We start from the raw sequence: 23,452 nt of genomic DNA on the forward strand, positions 1-23,452 counted from the left end.
TTTACAGATATGAATATTGTCAATGAGATTATAAAATCAAGGCATTATAGCTTTTACAATCAATTATTTACTTTTATTTAATTATTTCCTTTTATATAATTATTACTAGGATTGTTAATATTAAGAATTAATTATTGCTTGGGAAAAAAATCTGTACTGTTCTCTTTGCTTTTTCTTTTCCCACTTCCTCTCAAATGTACTCAAACCAGGTGTTTATTTCCTCCATACCTATCATTCCACTTAGAAAATCTTGACAAAATAACAGTGAAATCAAAATAAAGTCAATACTAAGCTTTCATCTTAGCAGATTTAAGCAGGCTTTGCTATGGCTATTCACTTCCTTTATTAAAAATTATTTTTATAATGCATCTGAATCACCATTCTTATGTTTGTCTTTCATTTTCTGTAATTACTCCTTCTCAAACTCTTTTCTATTTCTCCTCCTCTCTATAACCTATATTTTAGTCTATATAATTTTTCCTTACCCTGTCTTCTTTTAAATTATTAGCATGAAACACCAGTGAAGACTCCCAATTTTTAAATCGCTAGCCAACTCCACTTTCTTAAACTCCAGACTCATATGTCCAACTGCCTATTTTACATCTTTACTTATATATTAAATAGGATTCCATATTTTCTGAAAATAAACCCTAATCTCCCCCATTTGAAATCTGCCACTTTCTCAATCTCAATAAGAAGAAACTCCATCTTTCTGGTTGCTTTGACAAGCCCCACCTTTCAGTTACACAGGCACAAAGCACTGGTGATATCTATACTTTGTGTTTTCTTTCATGTCATATGTCAACCATCAACCAATACCTAAAATGTAAATTAAATCATGACATTTGTCAGTTCAAAATCCTCTAACATATTCTTACCTCATAGAAAGTAAAAGCTAAATTCCTTAAAATGACTCGTGTTGACTAATTTTTCTTTCCCACCAGATCTGATTTTATTTTTTACCTTCCCCATCCTCACCAAACAATAACAGCAAGAAAATAAATTTTTTTAATGAAATTATTCAGGAGGCAACCAACTGTTCTTGGCAGTAAGAGGGATATTTGCCACTCCCTGAGACATGGTAGGTAACATGCCCAACTCATTACTGTGATTTGAGTATAACTGACTCTTGTTATGCCCCCCAATACAAATTGATAGTGTAGGAGCCCAGGGAAGTTTCCCCAAGATGGGTCACTTTGGCATAAAGATTATTTTGTGTTAGAAGTAATCAAAACCCAGAAGATGTAGGAAAAGCTCACAGCACTCCCCTCAACTACCTAAACTTTGGAAAGGACAGCCCTTACCAGGAAAGAGCTATTAACAAGACTCTCCTTTACCTAAGAACTTACCTGCATAATAATTTTTTTTGTTTTTCCAAACATCTTTTGACCTTCTTGCTAATGACTTTTTCCCCTTTGTGTCCTCAAGTCCCTACCCCCTCCTTAGCTCATATAAGCTTCATCTTACCTCATTGTTTTTGAAATTTCATGTCTGTGTGAATTCCCTGTACATATGGCTATTAAATTTTGTTTTCTCCTGTTAATCTATCTCATGTCAATTTGATTCTATGTCTGGCCAGAAGGACCATAGGGCAGAGGAAGATCTTCCTCCCTGATAACAGCAAACACAAAAGGCAATTCAATACAGGTAATTTTAAAAAGAAAAATGACATTCAGGTATACAGTTGTCTGGTGAAACTCAATACAAAGATAAATTTTGGAACACTTAAGTTAAACATTTTCAAACAACTAAGATAAATGTTATATAGTAGATATTTTTTGTGTTATCTCTTTGAAGATGTTTTGTTTTAATAATGGTATAAAATTAACACATACTTATACTAATGCAGGTTGAGAGGGCTATTTTCAAAACATATACAGAGATTTAAAAAACTATTACATTAATTCAATTTTCACAAAAAATAAGATCATGAATTTAATTTAAATTAAAATATATAACATGACATAGACTATTCTGAAATATGATTATAGTTTAACAATTATTACAAATTTAATATCATAGCAATTATTGAAATAGTAAAGAAAGCAAAATTTAGTATAGTTTTAATTTTTGCTTTCTTTAATTTGACTTTACATAGAACACAGAAATAATTCTTTTCATTAAACCTTAGGTATTCTTAAAAATATTTCTCACACATCTTCATCTTTATTCTTTGAAAATCCTCAGGTAGAAAAAAATAGATGTTTCTGGAAAAAGTATGTGACTTACTTTTTTTACTGTAATATTTACAAACCAATTTAAGTTCTATATGTATAATATGCATTTCAAAAATTTCTTGTAAGATTATGCTTATCCTCATTTATCATACAACTAAATATTAGGAAAATATTAAGTGTATTGCTTCTTTTCAACACAATTTACAGGGAAAAATTGTCAAAACTGTACACTCTAATTTCCCTTCCAATTTCAAAGGATATTAACAAATGCTCTGCTTTAAAATTATTCTCTTTAATTTTATAAATTCACTTAAATTTTAAAGCAGCAAAACACAATAATTTGAATATTTACCTATAACTTAAGACTTTGTGATTCTTATAAATCAGTACCCATAAGAATGTTTCTGTCTTATGTTAATTGCCTTTGCTCTTCTTTCTATACCCATTATTTATTTGAACAGCTAAATTCTTCTTCCTTTCTAATTGTTTGGTTCCTAGACATGGGTAAAATTGTTTATATATATATATATATATATATATATATATATATATATATAATGATAGTCACACAGAGAGAGAGAGAGAGAGAGAGGCAGAGACATAGGCAGAGGGAGAAGCAGGCTCCATGCAGGGAGCCCAACGTGGGATTCGATCCGGGTCTCCAGGATTGCGCCCTGGGCCAAAGGCAGGCGCTAAACCGCTGCGCCACCCAGGGATCCCGTAAAATTGTTAATAAATCAAAAAAATGTAATAGCAATGGAAATGTAAGACTAATAATAAAATAAATATTAGTTAAGGTATTCCACCACAGTTTTTATCCTGCTTGGCATACCTCTGGGAGGTCGAGTCCTTCAAAAAAATGAAACATCTGTCAAATAATTTCTTTTGACTATTTTACACCTAATAGATAATTTGATATTTTTGGCCGAACCATTCTAGGGTTTTATGTATTATATACAATAATTTAATATGTTTGTGGAGCTTACTAGTGTGTGCAGACATATCCCTCCAATAAATTGAATTATAGGGTTATCTAAAAAAAGTTACTTTTATTCCAAGATTAAGGTTAGAGTAAGAAGGCTCACACATTAACTGAAGAAATTTGTTGTAGGATTCAGTGTGTTTTCAAAAAAAAAAAAAATGACTGTATAGTGATTACACCTCAGTAGCAGATGCTGTTAATGTCCCAATCCATAAACTCTAAATCCATCTACATTCACAGAGGACAGCTCCTGTGTTCATTGACATTTTCCATCCCCTGGGATATGCATTGCATCGCTGCTTCTCTGCCTCAAGGTTTTCTCTGGCACCAGGGAAGCTTTTTTAGCCAAAGCAGGGCAACCCAAAATGGCCCCGGGATTTAACACTCAGCCACATCAGTCAACACTCATCCAAGGAGATCAATGAATGACACATTTAACCAAGTTTCCTATCTTTTTGGTGTGATAATTATGAGGTATATTCTCAGTGGTGCATAATAGAGTTCCAGCCACTTGTATCTGTTGACCTGCTCATAACTGTGCCTTTTCTGGACTTTTCTGCCTTCTATGTTTTGCTTTCCTCATCTCTCTTGTGTTTCCGGGGATCATCTCCTTCATGAACTATGAACACCGTAGTTTCCTTTCTTATCAGGGTATGCTTGAGGCATCCAAACAGAAATGACCTCCAGATAATTATCTGGAAATATTTTTACCATGTGCATCATATAGGGAACATGACTCCAGAAAACTTGTGTATTGATAGGTAAGAGATTGAAGAATATAGAGTTTTCTCCAGGGCAGGAGATCCGTGGTTAAGAATTGAGACTCTAGGGATGCCTGGGTGACACAGTGGTTGAGCATCTGCTCAGGGAGTGATCTCGAAGCCCCAGGTTCCAGTCCCACATTGGGCTTCCTGCATGGAGCCTGCTTCCCCCACTGCCTATGTCTCTGCCTCTCTCTCTATGTCTCTCATGAATAAATATATAAAATCTATTTTAAAAATGACTCTACAATCAGATTACATATATTTGAAACACTGTCAGACATTTACTACTTGATCCCTTACAACTTTGGCCTACCCTAGGTATATTAATAATATTGAATTATAAATTTGTTGTGAGAATCAATCATAGAATACCTTCTGATACTTAGTTAATGATGAATCTTACCTATTGCTATTAGTACAAGTTTTACTAATTTGGCCAAAAAGTAGTCATTGAAGCAGTTCTGATGCAATGAGCACAATTTCCAAAGGAAGTATGTCTTAAAAATACAGTGAATATCCATTGTTGTTTTATATATATCCATTTGGCTTTGCTAATACTTAAAGCGATGAAAAGGAAGTCCATAACATCTACTCAAATCAGGAATACTGAAATAATGTGCATTAGAGCTGCATTCACTTATTTATTAAAAAAATAATGCTATTTCTATAAATCTTTACATTCAAAGATAGTATTGGCAAGATGAAGTGTAACCACACAGGCAAACATATGAATAATTTTTCAATGAAAACTATAGTTCCATGATGATGCTTAGAGTTATGATTTACTTTGTTGGAACTACTGGTATTTTTTTTAAATAAAATTTAGTGTTTTGTGTACTGAACCTAACACTTTAGATCACCTTTCTGCTTGGAACAAACTAAATAAATATATTTTGCATTGCTATGATATTTGTCTTATCTGACAGTCTCAGTTTTCAAGATTCTAGAGTTCTATTATTTATTTAAATGCCCTTCAGCTCTTTTTTCCATACCTCCTTTCCTTTTTATTTCTTACACATAGTTTGAGTGATCATTGCATGCCTCCAGGAACCAGAACCAGAAAGCAGGGTTGAAGCAAGCATTGTTATGGTCTAGTATAAATAAAAGCATGTGAATAAGTATACCGTAGCCAGAAATGACACCGAGAATGGTTCAGATCTGTGCCATCGACTTTGGTATGGTTAGGTGTTGGTTTTACACAGGTACCTCACTTAGAATATGCTGACACTTCCTCAAGCTATGTAGATAACTTTCACTAAACACTTTCTCATTTACAAGCACTTAAATATAATTATCCTTGAGTGCTTTAGAAGAAAAAATAATTTGTATCCAAAAGTATTTCAAGGACTTTAAAAATTCTAGTAGGCTGTGGAATTGAGTTTCCCAAAAAGTAAAAAACTGGTTCAGGCCACAGCTTTTAATTATTTTCTTTATGTTTCCTTAAAATGGAACATGTCTAATAGATTTACGGTAAAAGCTATCCAGTAGATTGGAGGTGGGAAATGGATACATTCAGTTCTTAGATAATTTGTGATGGCCTTAATCAGTAATTATATGATACTGCTGAAATTCCTTAGACCATACCTGTTCAACATAAATATACAGGTCACAAATGCAAGCCTCATATGTAATATTAAAGAAAGAAGAAACAGGTAATGTTAATAATATATTTTGTTTAAATAATATATCTAAAACATTTGATAAAAATAAAATTATCAATAAAATATTTTATTTATTTTCATACTGAATCTTGGATATCTGTAATGTATTTTATTTTTACAACACATTTTAGTTTAGACAAGCCACATTTCAAGTACTCAATACCACATATGGCTAGTACCTATCTTTACTGGACAGCCCGGCGGTGGCTCAACATAGTATTTTCTTTACAATAGTCTCTCAGCTATCCACTACTTTATGAATTACTTCTAAATTGCTTTGCATGTATAATTAATTATTAAACTGCTTCTTACAGTTTCTTCTGGCCAACACTATAAGGCTGTCAATAATCAGTTCATGAAATGGTTTTACATCCATTTCTAGAGGCCCAGCTATTGTCTCACATTCTATTTTTAATCTGTTAAAATTAAAATAAAATTATAGCATTAGAATATAATAACATTTGGTAGAATTGTTTTTATTTATTTATTTATTATTTATTTTAAGGATTTTATTTATTTATTCATGGAGACACACACACACACAGAGAGAGAGAGAGAGAGAGAGAGAGAGAGAAGCAGAGATAGAAACAGGCTCCATGCAGGGAACCTGACCTGGGACTCCATCTGGGCTCTCCAGGATCACGCCCCAGGCTGAAGGCAGCGCTAAACCACTGGGCCACCCAGGCTGCCCAGTAGAATTGTTTTTAAAGATTCTTACATGGATATGAGTGAAAGTGTAAGAATTTCTAAGATCAAAGGGCATTTTTTAATCATACTTTTTACTCTATGTCCCAGCTCTTGATTTCATTCTTGATAGTTTATACTTTCTAATAAAATGACTCAATACACCAATTCACATGACTTGTGTGTATGAGAAAGGGAGAGAGAGGTGAAGCATGTGTGCAGAGTTGATGAGTTGATGATCCCTGTATATTTACCGATAGCTTTGGGAGCAGAGCGTTCTTTATCATCTACCCAAAGAGATCATCATGAGGACAATAATGTGACAATTTGTTATCGTTAACTCTGTTGAAGTGTTCTGAAGACACTAGAGATGATTAAATGACCTGGAAAACTCAGTCTATGGAAAAGTCTATTGTACTCATCTCTGTTATTTCCACTGCTACGCATCACTAAAATCTTAAAACAATATGATTTGCTACAGTGACATATAAACACAAAGGCTATTTTTCACCTTCTATTTTATCTCAAACAAATCTAAGGCCCTTTAATATTTTCTATTCCACATTGTAGTTTAATATTAAATATTTAAAATATTAAAATACTATTAAAAGTCAGATTCAGGATATAAGAATGGAACTTTTTTTTAAGAACTTACCTATAAGAGAAGCACATAAATAGTATGAGATATTTAACATAATATATTTTCTGGAGATTAAGTCTATGAAGTGGTGGTCAAGCTAAGTCTGTGAATTTCCATCATTCCATAAAGAAGAAAAAGAAAATGAGTATCAGTACTATAAACAACCACAAATCTTATGCTGTTTCTTTGTTTTAAAATCGATTTATCCCATCGTATGTGTAAACTATTGCTCCCTAAATCACCTAAATCACGTGTGGTAAAAAACTTTTTACTGAAGATGATGTTTCTTTTTATTCCCTATCTTCAGCATGTCAGAAGCAAATTAGCTAAGAAAAAACAAAAACAAAAATGAGTTAAAGAGTAAATGCAGCAACTTGTCTGTAGTAGTGTAAAGGTAAAAGCATAATTTTTTAAATGACATTTGCAATCATGGTAATAGAATAGAATTGACCAAAAAACAAACAAACAAAAACATGGTCTGGTGCCACTGTGTTCAATTACAGACAACTTATTATATCTTTCATACATTAACTAATCACTAAAGCATACAGAGATATCAATTTCTAAATTAGAGCACAAAATATAAAGGTATTTTAAACTTTATTTTCAATGGGAAAAATGCTATTGTGCCAAGTGAAGTATACCATTTGTGTAATAATGTTCCATGTTTTGAAACCCAGCTATTGCCTCTTTAAGTTTACTAAGGCAGAATACTTTCACTTAAAAACCATTTACACTGTAATCTTTACTACTAATAGTCTAATTAGTTAAGTCACCATACATTAGTTGTGGGGATTTTCCACTTCCTTATTAGCCCTCAGGATCATTATGTGAAGATTACTTAACATCTGTAGAGGCATGATCATCAACTTGCCTTATTTAAATTTTAATTCTGTCTGAATCATAGTCCCCACAGAAAAGTAAAAGCAAAACTTAAGTCTGAAGGAATATTTTGTAAATGAAATTAATTTTCCCATGCAATGTAAAAATCTGTCTTTGTAATGATGGATATCATCTATATCCATCATTATGTATGTTTGTTTTGTTCAAATATTAAGCATGTGTATTCTTATATATGTGTATGCATATAAAACTATTTGGAAGGTACAGATTAGTATAAATGAAGTACTTTAAAAACTATTGTGTGGGAAATAAAAGCAGATGAACAAATGTGGATATCATTCAGTATGTGGCATGTGTCTTTCATTTTAAAAAGAAACTGACACATATTATGGAAGTGTTTGCATTTGACCTTGATCTCAAATATGAAAAGTGGGGAAATTGGGTGTAATGGGCACCAGATAGGACTAATAATAAAATTAGATAAGGACAGTGAAGTGCATATTTACAGGTAATGAGTAGCAGGAATGAGAGAAATATACATTTGTTTGTGAATAAGAGTTGTATCAGTTAGTCATTGCTGCATAACAAACTACCCCCAAATCCAATGTTTTAAAACAACAATCATTTATTACCACTTACTTATGTTGGGTGATTGAGGAAGAACTGATCAAGGCTAGGATTAGCTGGGGTGGCCGTATTCTACATGTCTCTTTTTCTCCTTATTTTCATGGTGATGGGAAAAGAGCAACAGAGTTAGTGGAAATATGCAATGTATCTTAAGGCCTAGGGCTGGTGAACTATAACTTTTGTTTCATTCTATTGATCAAAGCAAGTCACATGGCTAACCCCAAAGTCAAAGGACAGGTAAATACATATTATTCCTTTATTAAGAAAAACTGAAAAGCTAAGACTCACTATTACAGATACCAAGAGAACTAATGACAAAATAACAATTTACCATGCTGTAAACTTGCAGTTATTCTACAGCAGATCTGCAAAAAGTATTAATTACCAACATCAAGCTCTGTTTCTACTTTACAGACAAAAGAGTTCTTAAAAGTTTAGATACCAAGATGTTTCACATAATCCTATTTTTCTTTCTTTTTTTTTAAATTGTAGTCACATCTGTCCTTTTGTTCATTCGCAGACTGTTTTTCTTGCTTAAAATATGTATTTATTTATGTTGAAGTAATGAAATTGCTATCAGTATTTCTTCTTAATGTTCAAAATCCTGCTTTTTAAATTTACCTTTTCAATCCAATGAGGTTTTTTTTTGTTTGTTTATTTTTCATGTCATACCGAGAGGCCTTATTTTATTTTTTCTTATGGGTAACCTAGAACAAACTATGAAATCCTTTATTCTTTCTCCACTAATCTGAGTATCACATTACTTGTATACCAAATTTTTATGAAGCCATAGAATATTATCTGTGCTATTTTATTTCAGAGGTCTACTTCAGGAGTCTACCCTATTCCACTAACACACTATCTTAATTATTTGTAAAGTTACACCAAAATAAAACTAGTTAAGGAAGGATTCAATTCATTTTCTGAAATTGAGTCTTCCCATCTATGAACATGATATATCTCTGATTTATGCATTTTTAAGGCTTGTCTGTGTGTGTGTATTTTTGTTTATCTATCTTTAGACATCCTCTGTCTAGACTAGCTCTAAAAATAAAAACTAATGTTATTTTAAGCAGATAAGAATGTAGATATTAGGTGCTTATAAACTGTTAGAAGATCTGAAGAAACAAATGTCAGGAAAGACCACTGTAAATCTTCAATTACCTGCCAGCTTTCAAAGAGTTAGAAACTGCAAAAACTGTAGATAACTGCCAGCAATGATCATAGCTTTCAGTGCCGAGCAGAGGATACTAAGAAAAAAGGATCTGGGGCCACTGTAGCTGGAAGGACAATGATAAGACTTCTGATTCTCTTACACCTTTGATATCTCATGTTTCCTACTGAATGGCACTTATTCCTGAATCTTGGTGGCAAGTCTTCTGAGAAAGGCAGTTGTTAGGCCTCAAGTCTCCCTAATGTATCAGAGAGGACAAGAATGAGGGAATGGTGTTATGCACCAACACAAAATCCAGCAGAGAATTATATAATCACTGTTTCAATTCCAAATGGAAGTTTTTATTCCTTTGTATTCCATTTCTAATATGTATGAACTATGGATCACTTTTCTGTGTTAACCATATAACACAACAGCCCCGGGATGCAAATGTTATTGTTGTAACAAAAGTAGTAGTACCTATTTTTTTCTCCTACCTGCTTTTTCACTCCCTCCATCTTCTCTCTTTCTTTTCTTTTTCTTTCTCTATTTCTTTCTCTCTCTTTCTCTTTCTTTCTTTCTTTCCTTTCTTTCTTTTCCTTCCTTCCTTTCTTGTTCTTTTTTTGTTTCTTTTTTTCTTTTTCTTTCTTTCTTTTAACTTACCAGACTCTATAAAGTTTTGTTCCACTCAGTAGTAAAATAGTATAGTACTTATTCTATCACAATTGTAATCATGGTAAATGCCTTTCAGATACCAAACTCCAAGTATGTTTAAGAGTATGTTTAACATGATTACCATTGTGATCGAATGAGTACCATACTATTTCACCACTGAATAAAACAAAGACTGATAGAGTCTAATCAACTCAAAGAAAGAAAAAGAAAGAAAGTGTGTGTGTGGGAAGATAGATAGATGATAGATAGATAGATAGATAGATAGATAGATAGATAGATAGATGGACTGACCTGTTTAATTACAACAATATGCAGCCTTGCAAAATGAGACATCATCCACCTTTTAAAAATTAAGGCAGTTCGGGGTCCATGGCTATTAAATCAAGTTTCTACAGCTAGCACATTCACAGCAGAGATTCAATCCTGGGTCAGCCTTATCGCAAAGCCTATAATCTTTCCATTTGTCAAAATCACCTCACTACACCCAGAAAATGTGACAGATTTTAGGGAAAAGCCTCTATCTTATTAATCAATGTCTGTCTGGGGTTCACCCTGTATACTAGGCTTCATACAGACTGACTAACTGAAGTTCAGAGACATTTACTGATAGAAAAAGAGACTCTCATATATATTGTAGGATAGATTTGAAGTGTTCAGGTGGCTGAGCATTCAGGCTAATGGTTTCAATTGCTGGTCTATGAGCAAGATTGGATAGAAACTTTCTTATATTTGAAAACTGTTCAAGAAAAATCATTCTGTTTTTTTTGTTTTCCATGCTCAGTCTTCCTTGAAACTTAAAAGTATAGGAAGGTATGACATAGCCTGTTAGCATTTTCTCTGTTTCTGTTAGTTCTTTCCACTAGAGAAATATTCAGTAAGTTATTATTTACTGGGCAAATATCATGTGTGAGATATTTTGCATACATTCACAATACTCTAATTGTTTGGAACTTTATAGTTTATGAATGGTAGCGAAGTTTTATATGCTATAAAAACCTAGGCACTCTGTCATATTTTCACATCAAGATCTATAACTATTTTTTCCTTCTTCTTGCATTGGGCAAACCCAGTTTCCTTTCATATCCTTAGGAATCCCAACTTGAGGAATATTAAAATTCACTATGTCTTCTATGAATAAAGTGATATTAAAAATAATCCCTTGATAGTCAACTCAAATGACCCCCTCCCAACTCTACAACTAGCAGATAGAGATAAATGCTAAGAAATTCATACAACTTCATATTACATAATATTTCATACCAAATGATACTTACTTGTCATTCTGCTTTGGTTCACATAGTAATGTATTTTTTATACTTTATATAGTAAATGTTCCTATAAAAGATTTCAAAATAATATCTTCCAAAAGAAACCCCAAAATAATATCTTCCAAAAGACAAAACAATACAAATATAGTATTTAATACTATACGCAATAAAGTAGCATATAAAAACACTATTATTTACAAATGGCAGAACATAGATGTTGGTAACAAGCACCTCAAATAAAGACTTTATTTTTTCATTGTTTATTTATTTTTAAAAGATTTTATTTATTTATTCATGAGAGACACAAAGAGAGAAAAGCAGAGACACAGGCAGAGGGAGAAGCAGGCTCCATGCAGGGAGCCTGAGGTGGGACTCAATCTTGGGACTCCAGGATCACATCCTAAGCCAAAGGCATATGCTCAACTGCTGATCTACCCAGACGTCCCATAAATATTTTATTATTCAATAACAATTTTGGAAGGAACTGTTCGATCTTCCTTACTGACAGTTAAAAATTGTACATTCTCATTGATTTTGACACACTGCCCCTGAAAGACTATTATGGACATTCCAGTTGTTTAATAATTATTTCAAATATTCACCCAAAATAATCTTCATGGAACTTCCCCATTATTTTAAATGGTCAGTTCTGGACACATAATAAGTAGCAGTGAACATACATAATGCATAAGAGCAACTGTGCATGAGAAGGTTCTTTTATTTTTTTTCTGAATTTTGATGTAATTGTCAAGACCATTAGGATAAAAAATAAATTACCATTTTTGAAGTTGGGAGAACATATCACTATTTTTATCAGCTGTAGTACTCAATGATTGCACATGTTGATAATAAGAAATAGAGTTTTTTTTTTTTTTTCCAACAGATGATAAGAATTCTGCCAATTCTGAAAATCTATAACCCTAGAGCCACTCGGACTCTAATGGAATGAAGCTCTTTTGGAACAAAGCCAATGCCTACTGGATAAGAGTTGTGTAAGTTATTGAGTGAAACATTTCATTCTCAGAGGATGAACTCAGGAAACCTTTTAATATATGTTGCTTCCTATTATGGCAGGGATTTAGTTGATTGTGTCAAGATAAAACTGTCAGTGTCTCCCCTGAATGTTTTCAGTAGTTGTAGTGACAGATTAGGTGCAAATACATGAATGAAATGGGGCTTTATTTAAAGTGACACCATGAATCCACTCTCATCAGATTCATCAATTCTAATTCACTTCTGTCTTTTTGGAGTACTCGGGCTGTCTCATTAGTTTCAAAATGCTTCCTATTCTACCAATATGCTTTTCAATTAGTTGGGCAGAGCAATAACAAGAGTGACTTAAAAAGAGTGAACTGTGCTATGCCAAACCTGCTTCCATACATTCCCTGTATAGTTTAATAAGCTCTATATCCTCAACTTGAAACTTGGATTTATTAATAGCTTGACTAAAGCTCTCCTCTCAAAAATTAATTAGTCTTGTTGAGTTACTTCAATTTAATACAATCCAGGTGGTAATTGATAGATTGCACTGGTTTACAGGAGGCAAAGACATTTACACCATTATATTTTTATCTGCTGATATGTCTACCATAAATCTAAATTACATATCAATCATCCATCTGGAAGGGAACATGAGATCCAAAATTCTCTTGTACAGCTGCTATGCTGTGTTCAGTTGTCTTTCTTTGAAAAAGTTACAAGCACTATAAATAAATGGTTTCTAATATTACAAAATCTAATTAAAGTGTCTACATATAATTTATCTATGGTACTCATGATATCATAAAAGTGAAAAGTTAATATAGATTTTGATTTGTTAAGATATTCTAGTGATTAAGAGTTAAAGACAAAATGCTTTATAAACCTTCCAGATGTGTATATATAATTTGTAAATAGAACACATTATTATTTTAATTTTATTTTGTATTATTTTCATGACATTTTGTATGTGTAACCTATTCTGAGATCGTTCTTTTTATAAGATTTTATTCATTTATTCATGAGAGACAGAGAGAGAGAGAGAGAAAGAGAGAGAGAGAGTGAGAGGGGTAGAGACACAGGCAGAAGGAGAAGCAGGCTTCATGCAAGGAGCCCAACGTGGAACTCGATTCTGGGACTCCAGGATCACGCCCTAGGTCAAAGGCAGGCACCAAACTGCTGAGCCACCCAGGGATCCCCCTCTGAGAACATTCTTATTGTAACAAATGGAACTATGGTGGCAAAATTTTGGGGAAAACTGTCTAATATTAAAATGTAAGAATGTACTAATTTATGGCAAATTACTCTTTCCTATAGTTTGAAGTTTCACTATCAGAGACTTTCTAACCACTTTATCTTTTCTCTCTTCTTGTTTCCTAGTCTTTGAGAAAATGTTAAGTTTATGGTTGCTTTTTTTTCCCACAAAATTAATTTAAGGACACCTCATATTTTAAGAGCTTTCAATAAGGGCATTCAATAAAAATGACAAGCTGATATGATTTAATGGAATGAAAGAAAGGTACTTGATATGCAAAATTTTCTGCAATTACCTTCCAGAATTTGGGCCTCACTTGTAGGAAGTCCTGGCAAAACTCCCGAGATTTACATTCTCCTCCAGAACTACCCCCAGATTTAGATTTAGTCACTTTCCTTCTTTAACTCCAATTTTTAAGCTTGAAGATACTGAATAAAATACTTTCCAATATTTTGAATCAATTAACTTGAATTAACCTACCAAATTAGAGGATAGATATACGGAAGCTTTGAAATTAAGTATGATATTGTCAATATTTTATAAATAATTAGAAAACATAAATAAATAATTCTGTTTAAAAATGAATTGACCTCTTTGGTTGATTATCTAAAAATACATCATAAATATAGTTAAGCAGTACATGGTGGATTTAATCTGAGATGATCTGTTAATGTCTACTTACTCATAAATATTAAACATGGATCCAATCATATATTCTAAAATATTTTAATGTATTATTTTTAAATGACGCCTAGATGCAAATAGATGTAATTACTATTTAATGATTTAGGTTGCCTAATAAGTATATAAGAATGTGGAGCTGCTGGGCAAATCACTGTGATAATCATTTTCATTAAAAAAAATCCCTACAAAAAAAAATTCCCTACGAAAGCGGGGATGACAGATTCATTCTGCCCATGACTTCCTGTTTGTATAAGTTAAATAGACTCAAGCCATCAAAAGGAACAAAATCCATCCACTAGCATATTATATGTGTTGAGAAAGAAATAGAAGAGGGTACATCATCAGATGATGGGTTGTGTTCTCTTGTCTCCAACAATTTAGCACAATATTCATGTTCTGGTCATGCTCATATAAAACTATAAATTTAATAAACACAAAATATTTTACTATTTTTTATTAATATTATCTCCAGAATATTTGTAGAGTGTGTTTAACTGATAGAATCAAGTCTTTATTTTTTTTTTCAATTTAAAGATAAAACATTTATTTTGAGTATATAAGATATTAACTTGGGGAGTGGCAAGATGGTGGAAGAGTAGGGTCCCCAAGTCACCTGTCCCCAACAAATTACCTAGATAACCTTCAAATCATCCTGAAAATCTACGAATTCGGCTTGAGATTTAAAGAGAGAACAGCTGGAATGCTACAGTGAGAAGAGTTCACACTTCTATCAAGGTAAGAAGACGGGGAAAAAAGAAATAAAGAAACAAAAGGCCTCCAAGGGGGAGGGGTCCTCCGTATCCATCAAAAGATGAATGGATAAAGAAGATGTGGTGTATGTACACAATGGAATATTACTTAGCCATTAGAAATGACAAATACCCACCATTTGCTTCAATGTGGATGGAACTGGAGGGTATTATGCTGAGTGAAATGAGTCAATCGGAGAAGGACAAACATTATATGTTCTCATTCATTTGGGGAATATAAATAATAGTGAAAGGGAATATAAGGGAAGGGAGAAAAAAGGGGTAGGAAATATCAGAAAGGGAGACAGAACATGTAGACTCCTAAATCTGGGAAATGAACTAGGGGTGGTGGAAGGGGAGGAGGGCGGGGGTGGGGGTGAATGGGTGACGAGCACTTAAGAGGGCAGTTGACGGGATGAGCACTGGGTATTATTCTATATGTTGGCAAATTGAACACCAGTAAAATATAAATTTATTATTAAAAACATAAGATATTAACTTTAACATATTGGGCTACTGTTAAGGAATTTCATAAATGATACCACATGTTTTATGCATTTTTCCTTTCAACATTCCTTTTGATTATAAAGGCAGATTAATAAAGAATGAACTGTACCTGCTTTCTGAAAACAGGGTCCAAGTTATAAACTTCAAAAAAGAACTGGGTTCTGTAAAGATATCCTTTTGCAGTAGTCATGCAAAAATGATGCTTGTAGATCTTAAATGGTGCTAAATAGCAATCCTTGAAGTTCACCTGTTAAGAAACAAGCTCTATTTAGTTATACAGGAAATTATTGTATACTGTTACATTGGTTAACCATATTAACATATACATATGACATTTTAAACACTAGACATTTATTAGTCATTGCTTTTCCAGATTTAATTTCCCTCTATAATGTATATTTTATAATAATCATAAAAGAATATCACTTTAATCCAATTTTCATGGATTTCAATAGCTTAAAACATTTAACACATAATAAACACAGGACATCAATCATAAAGCAATGAACTTAAACTATACACCAGAGCATATGGCTTAACATATTTATAGAACATTCCTTCCAACATTAGAAGAATCCATATTCTTCTTATTGATATATGAAACTTTTTAAAGACTAGGAATTGGTTAAACAACATAAGTCAGTAACTTTAAGAGTATTGAAATCATATCATATCAAATCATATCTTTTCCAACCACAGTGATATGGAAATCAAAATCAATTACAAGATGAAAACTGGAAAATTCACAAATACATGGAGAGTAAGCAACATGCTACTGAACAACAAATGGATCAAAGAAGAAATCAAGTGAAAAGTCAAAAAATATCATATCTTAAGATAAATGAAAATGTAACTGTAACATATTAAAATTTATGGGATGCAGTAAAATCGATTCGAAGAGGGAAGTGCATAGCAAATAAATAAATACTCCAGCATTAAGGAAAATATTAAATAACCAACTTAACTTTATACTTCAAGGAACCAGGAAAATAACAAACTAAATCCAAAGTTAATAGAGTCAAAAAGTGATTTTTAAGGGCTGGAGGATGGGTGATATAAAGAGAGTCTGATGAAAGGGTATACAGTTTTAGCTATAGGATAAAAAAAATTGAGTATCTAAAGTAAAACACATTGACTGCACTTGATAACACTCTATTGTATAACTGAAATTTGCTAAGATAGTAAGATTAAATATTTTCTAAATAAATAAATAAATAAATAAATAAATAAATAAATAGTTGATGAATGTGTTAATTCACTAGATGGGGGAAATCTTTCACAATATATTTGAGTATTAAATCATCACAATGTACATTTATATATCTTACAATTTTATATGTTAATTGTAATTCAGTAAAGCTGAAATAGATTGGTAGAGCTAAGATGGTGGCATAGAAGGAGGATACTAGGCTTGCCTCACCCCTCAAACACAGCTAGATAACTATCAAAGAACACCTTTGAAATCAACTCAAAGACTGATAGAACAAACTGCACAACTAGAGGGAGAAAAAAGCCACTATTGAAGAAGGTAGGGGGTGCAAAGACATGGTTTGGAGGAGAAATGGATCACAGGTGCTGTGGAGAGAAGAGAACCTTGGTTATAGAGAAGGGTAAGAGAGAGAGAGGATTCCACAGGTATATGCAAAGGAGAATACTCCCCCAAAGCCATTGACTGGGAGAATAAGACAAAGTGATTTTTTTTGTGAGTTTCTGTAACCAGTGGGTCTCAAAAACTGGAGGTTTAGAGGTTCATGGGTTTGGCTGGATTAGAATAGGACCTCTTCTTCATCAGACATTACTGACAGGAATAGGAAACATAATAGGATTTTCTAACACAGGGAAGACAAATAACTAGACAAATGCCAAGTTGGAGTACTTGATCCCACAAGAAAGAACAAGAAAAGATAATGGCCAGAGATCTAATTTAAACACATTAATAATCTGCCTGATGTAGAATTTAAAGCAACAATTATAAGGCTATATGCTAGGCTTGAGAAAAACATGGAAGATATCAGGAGCACCCTTATCACAGGGAGAAAAGTGCTAAAAAAAATCAGGATGAAATGAAAAATGTAATATCTGAGATACAAAACTCACCAGATGTAATAATCACTAGAAGAAGAGGAATGAATAAATGATATAGAAGACAGACTTATGGAAAGTAATGAAGCTGAACAAAAGAGAAAGAATGATGGATCAACAGAGTAGACTTAGGGACCTCAGTGACTCCATCAAGTATAATAACATTTGTATCATAGGCTCCTAGAAAAAGAAGAGAGAAAAAGAGGGAAGAAGGTTTATTTGAGGAAATAATCATGGAAAACTTCCCTCATCTTGGGAAGTAAACAGACATCAAGGAGGCACAGAGAACTCCCATCAAAATGAACAAAAGCAGGACAATACCAAGATATATTGTAGTTAAATTTGCAAAATACAGTGATAAAGAAAAAAAAAAAAAGAAACCAAAAGCAGTGTCACAAAGGAAGTGCCTAACTTGTAAGGAAATACCCACAAAGTTAGCAGTAGATATCTCCACAGAAACTTGCCAAGCTAAAAGACAACATCATGAAATATTTAACATGCTAAATCTACACAAGAAAATTCTATCTAGCAGGATTATTATTCAGTATAGAAGGAGAGATAAACACTTTCTGAGTAAAACAAAAACTAAAAGAGTTCCTCACCACTAAACTAACCCTACAAGCAATATTAAAGGGAACTCATTGAGTGAGAAAGAATAGAAAGGGACATAGAAAATCTCCAGAAATGGGATGCCTGGGTGGCTCAGTGGTTGACTGTTTGCCTTTGACAGGTCATGATCCCCGGGTCCCAGGATCAAGTCCCACATCGGGCTCCCAGCATGGAGCCTGCTTCTCCCTTTGCATGTGTCTCTGCCTTTGTCTCTCCGTGTCTCTCATGAATGAATAAATAAAATCTTAAAAAAATCTCCAGAAACAATGACAAAACAAGTACTTTAATTGTACTAAATACATATCTATCAATAATTACTCTGAATGTAAATTATTTAAATGCTCCAATCAAAAGACATGGGGTGTCAGCATGGACAAAAACAAAAAGCATTTATATGTTGCCTACAAGAGACTCATTTTAGATCTAAAGACAACTGTGGATTGAAAATGATGTGATGGAAAAACATTTATCATACAAATAGACATCAAAAGAAAGCCAGAGTAGTAATATTTATATTAGACAAACTAGATTTTATTTATTTATTTATTTATTTATTTATTTATTTATTTATTTATTTATTTATGAGAGACAGAGAGAGAGAGAAAGGCAGAGACACAGGCAGAGGAAGAAGCAGCCTCCATGCAGGGAGCCCGATGTGGGACTCGATCCTGAGTCTCCAGGATCATGCCCTGGGCTGAAGGCGGCACTAGACCACTGAGCCACCTGGGATGCCCCAAACTAGATTTTAAAACAAATACTGTAACAAGAGATGAAGAAGAACACTATATAATATTAAAGGGGACTATCCAATAGGAAGGTATAACGAGTATAAATATTTACACCCCCAACTTGGGAGCATCCACATATATAAAACAATTAATAACAAACCTAAGGTAACTAATTGATAAGAATATACTAATGAAGACTTCAATAGTCTATTTAAATCAATGGGCAGAGAATCAATCTAAAGAGAAAATTAACAAGGAAACGATGGCTTTGAATGACACACCAGACCACATAGACAAACCTGGGCCAAAATATTCAGAATATTTCATCCTATTTTGTTTTAAAGATTTTATTTATTTATTTATGATAGACACACACACAAACACACACACACACACACACACACACACACAGAGGCAGAGACACAGACAGGGAGAAGCAGGCTCCCAGCAAGGAGCCTGATGTGAGACTTGATCCCAGGACCCAAGGATCATGCCCTGAGCCAAAGGCAGATGTTCAACCGCTGAGCCACCCAGGTGTCCCAGAACATTTCATCCTAAAGCAGCAGAATACACATCATTTCCTAGTGCCAGTGGGACATTCTTAAGAATAGACCACGTACTGGGTCACAAATCAGGTCTCAACAAGTACAAAGACTAAGATCATATCAGGCATCTTTTCTGACCACAATGCTATGAAACTTGAAGTCAACAACAAGAAAAAAAAAAAAAAAAAAAAGGAAAGACTACTAGTATATGGAGGTTAAACAAAATGATACTAAGGAATGAATGGATCACTCAGGAAACTAAAGAAGAATGAAAAAATATATGGAAGCAAATGAAAATGAAAACACAATGGTCCAAAACCTTTAGGATGTACCAAAAATAATCATAAGAGGGAAACATATAGCATTACAGGCCTACCCCAGGAAGTAAGAACAATCTCAAATGAATAACTTAACATTACACCTGAAGGAGCTAGAGAAAGAACACAAATAAAGCCTAAAGTCAGCAGAAGGGAAATCATAAAGATTGGAGCGGAAATAAATGATATTAAAACCTAACAAAACAAAGCAAAGCAAAACCAAACCAAAACAGTAGAACCTATCAATGAAATCAGAAGCTGATTCTTTGAAAAAAAAAAAATTAAGTTGATAACCCCTTCACCAGACTTATCAAGAGTCCCACATCGGGCTCCCTGCATGGAGCCTACTTCTCCCTCTGCCTGTGTCTCTGCCTCTCTCTCTCTCTCTCTCTCTCTCTCTCTGTCTTTCATGAATAAATAGATAAAATCTTTTAAAAATTTTTTAAAAAGCCACAAATGAAAAAGAAAAAATAATAATATGAGAATACAAAGGATTATAAGAGAATACCACAAAAAAATATAGCCAACAAATTGGACAACCTGGAAGAAATAAATTCCTAGCCACATATAATCTACTAAAATTAAAACAGGAAGATGTAGAGAACTTAAACAGATTGATAACCAGCAAAGAAATCAAATCAATAATCAAAAATCTCCCAACAACAACAACAAAAAGCCCAGGACCAAATGGCTTCCCAGGCAAATTCTATACAAATTTTAAAGAAGAGTTAATACCTATTCTTCTCAGGGATGCCTGGGGTGACTCAGCAGTTGAGCATCTGCCGTTGGCTCAGGGCCTGATTCCCAGGATCGAGTCCGCATCGGGCTCCTAACATGGAGCCTGCTTCTCCTCTCTCTGCCGGTGTCTCACCTCTCTTTCTGTGTCTTTCATGAATAAATAAAATCTTTAAAAAAATACCTATTCTTCTCAAACTATTCCAAAACTAGAAATGGTAGAAATGGAAGGAACATGTTCAAACTCATCCTGTGAGGTCAGCATTACCCTGATTCCAAAACCAAAGACCCCAATAAAAAATAAAACTACAGGCTAATATCCTTGATGAACATGGATGCAGAAAATTTCAACAAAATACTAGCAAATTGAATCCCAAAGTATATTAAAAGAACCATTCACCTGGTCAAGTGGGGTTTATTCCTGGACTACAAAGGTAGTTCAATATTTGCAAATCAATCCTTATGATGCATCGTATTAATAAAATAGGATAAGAACCATATGATCCTCTCAGTAGTGTGGGACCCAGGAAATTGAACAAAAGCCGCCCCCCCCCCCGCCCCCCCGGAGGAGCAGAGCAGGACTGACTCTATTTGGGGCTGCCCCCGCCTTGGCCTTGTGCCGCCTGCTTCTTCCTTAGGGCCCCGCCCCGCCCTAGTCAAGCCCAGGGCACACCCTCACCGACACCGGCTCAGAGGACCAGCGGGACTGGGCGACTTTCCGCGCATCCCATGGGCCTCGGGCCCCTATAACGCTGCTGCCTCTTAGCTCGCGTCCAAGTCCCTGCTCCGCCGCGTCGGGTGCGCTTGGACCCAGGCTCGAGCTTGTAATCAACCCTCCCTCGTGTGTCTGCATCCGGGTCGGCTCCTCGGTGGTTTCTCGGATTCGCGATCTTGGCACAACAAGTAGATGCAGATAAAGCATTTGACAAAGTACAACATTTATTTGTGGTAAGAACCCCTCAACAAAGTAGGGATAGAGGAAACATACCTCAAAATCACAAAGGCCGTATATGAAAAACTCACAGCTAATACTATTCTTAATGGGAAAAAACTGAGAGCTTTTTCTCTATGGTCAGGAACACGACAGGGATGTCCACTCTCACCACTGTTGTTCAACATAGTACTTGAAGTCCTAGCCTCAGCAATCAGAGAGCAAAAAGAAATAAAATGTATCCAAATCGGCAAGGAAGAAGTCACATTTTCACTATTTGTAGATGATATGATTCTCCATATAGAAAACCCCAGAGACTCCACCAAAAAATTGCTAGAACTGATAAATGAGCTCATGAAGTTGTTAGAAATAAATCAATGTAGAGAAATCTGCAGCATTTCCATTCACCAATAATGAAGCAGCACAAAAAGAAATCAAGGAATCATTCCCATTTACAATTGCACCAAAAAACCATTAGACACCTAGGAATAACCTAAACAAAGATGACAAGACCTTTACTCTTAAAACTATAAAACACAGCTAAAAGCAATTAAAGATGACATAAAGAAATGGAAAAATCTTCCATGTTCATGGACTGGAAGAACAAATATTACTAAAATATCTATACTACCCAAAGCAATCAACACATTTAAAATTCCTATCAAAATATCACTAGTATTTTTCACAGAACTAGGGCAACAATTCTAAAATTTATGGAAGCACTAAACAGCTTGAATAGCCAAAGCTACCTTGAAAAAGAAAAGAAAAGCATGAAGCATCACAATTCTGGACTTCAAGTTATATCACAAAGCTGCAGTCATCAAGATAGCATAATACTGGAACAAACATAGACACATAGATCAATAAAACAAAACAGAAAGCCCAGAAATAAACTCATAAATATATAGGCAATTAATCTTTGACAAAGTAGAAAAGAATATCTAATGGAAAATGTCTCTTCAACAAGTGTTGTTGGGAACACTTGACAGCAACATGCAGAAAAATGAAACTGGACCACCTCCTTACACCATACAAAAAAATAAATTCAAAATAAATGAAAGACATAAATGTGAGACAGGAAATAATAAAACTCCTAGAAGAGAATTCAAACAGTAACCTCTTTGACATTGGCCATTAGGAACTTTTTACTAAATATGTTTCCTGAGGCAAGTGAAACAAAAGCAAAAATGAAACACTGAGATTTCATCAAGATAAAAATCTTCTGCACAGTGAAGGAAACAATCATCAAAACTAATTGTCAGTCCACGGAATGGGAGAAGATATTTGCAAATACCAGATCTGATAGGGTTTGTATCAAAAATATTTAAAAACTTATAAAACTCAACCCCCCCAAAAAAAAATCCAGTTAAAAAATGAACAGAAGCCCTGAGCAGACATTTTCCAAAGAAGAGATGGCCACAGACACATGAAAAGATGTTAAATACCACTCACCATCAGGGAAATGCAAATCAAAATGATGATGAGATACTACCTTCTCCCTGTTAGAATGGCTAAAATCAAAAACACAAGAAAAAGTAAGTGTTGGCAAGAATGTGAACAAAAAGGAATCTGCGTGCACCGTTGGTAGGAACGCAGACTTGTGCAGTCATTCTGGAAAACAGCATGAAGATTCCTTAAAAAGTCAAAAATAGGACTCGCCTATGATCCAGCAATAGCACTACTAGGTATTTATCAAAGTGATACAAAAATACTGCTTTTCTTTTTTTTTTAAGATTTATTTTTATTTATTTATGATAGACCTAGAGAGAGAGGCAGAGACACAGGCAGAGGGAGAGGCAGGCTCCACGCACCGGGAGCCCGACGTGGGACTTGATCCCGGGTCTCCAGGATCGCTCCC

At 34.0% G+C, this 23,452-nt stretch overlaps 1 protein-coding gene across 2 annotated transcripts in view; it reads right to left on the reverse strand.

The window, feature by feature from the left end:
* CNTN5 (contactin 5) overlaps positions 1–23,452 on the reverse strand; it is a 1,277,333-nt gene that overhangs the window by 934,304 nt on the left and 319,577 nt on the right. For both annotated transcript variants that reach the window (XM_038568215.1, XM_038568216.1), the window contains exon 2: positions 15,757–15,894. The gene's annotated coding sequence lies outside the window, so the exon portion shown is untranslated. The remainder of the gene's footprint in view (positions 1–15,756; positions 15,895–23,452) is intronic.

Source organism: Canis lupus, chromosome 21 (genome assembly GCF_011100685.1).
Source record: "Canis lupus familiaris isolate Mischka breed German Shepherd chromosome 21, alternate assembly UU_Cfam_GSD_1.0, whole genome shotgun sequence".
Classification (NCBI taxonomy): Eukaryota; Metazoa; Chordata; class Mammalia; order Carnivora; family Canidae; genus Canis; species Canis lupus.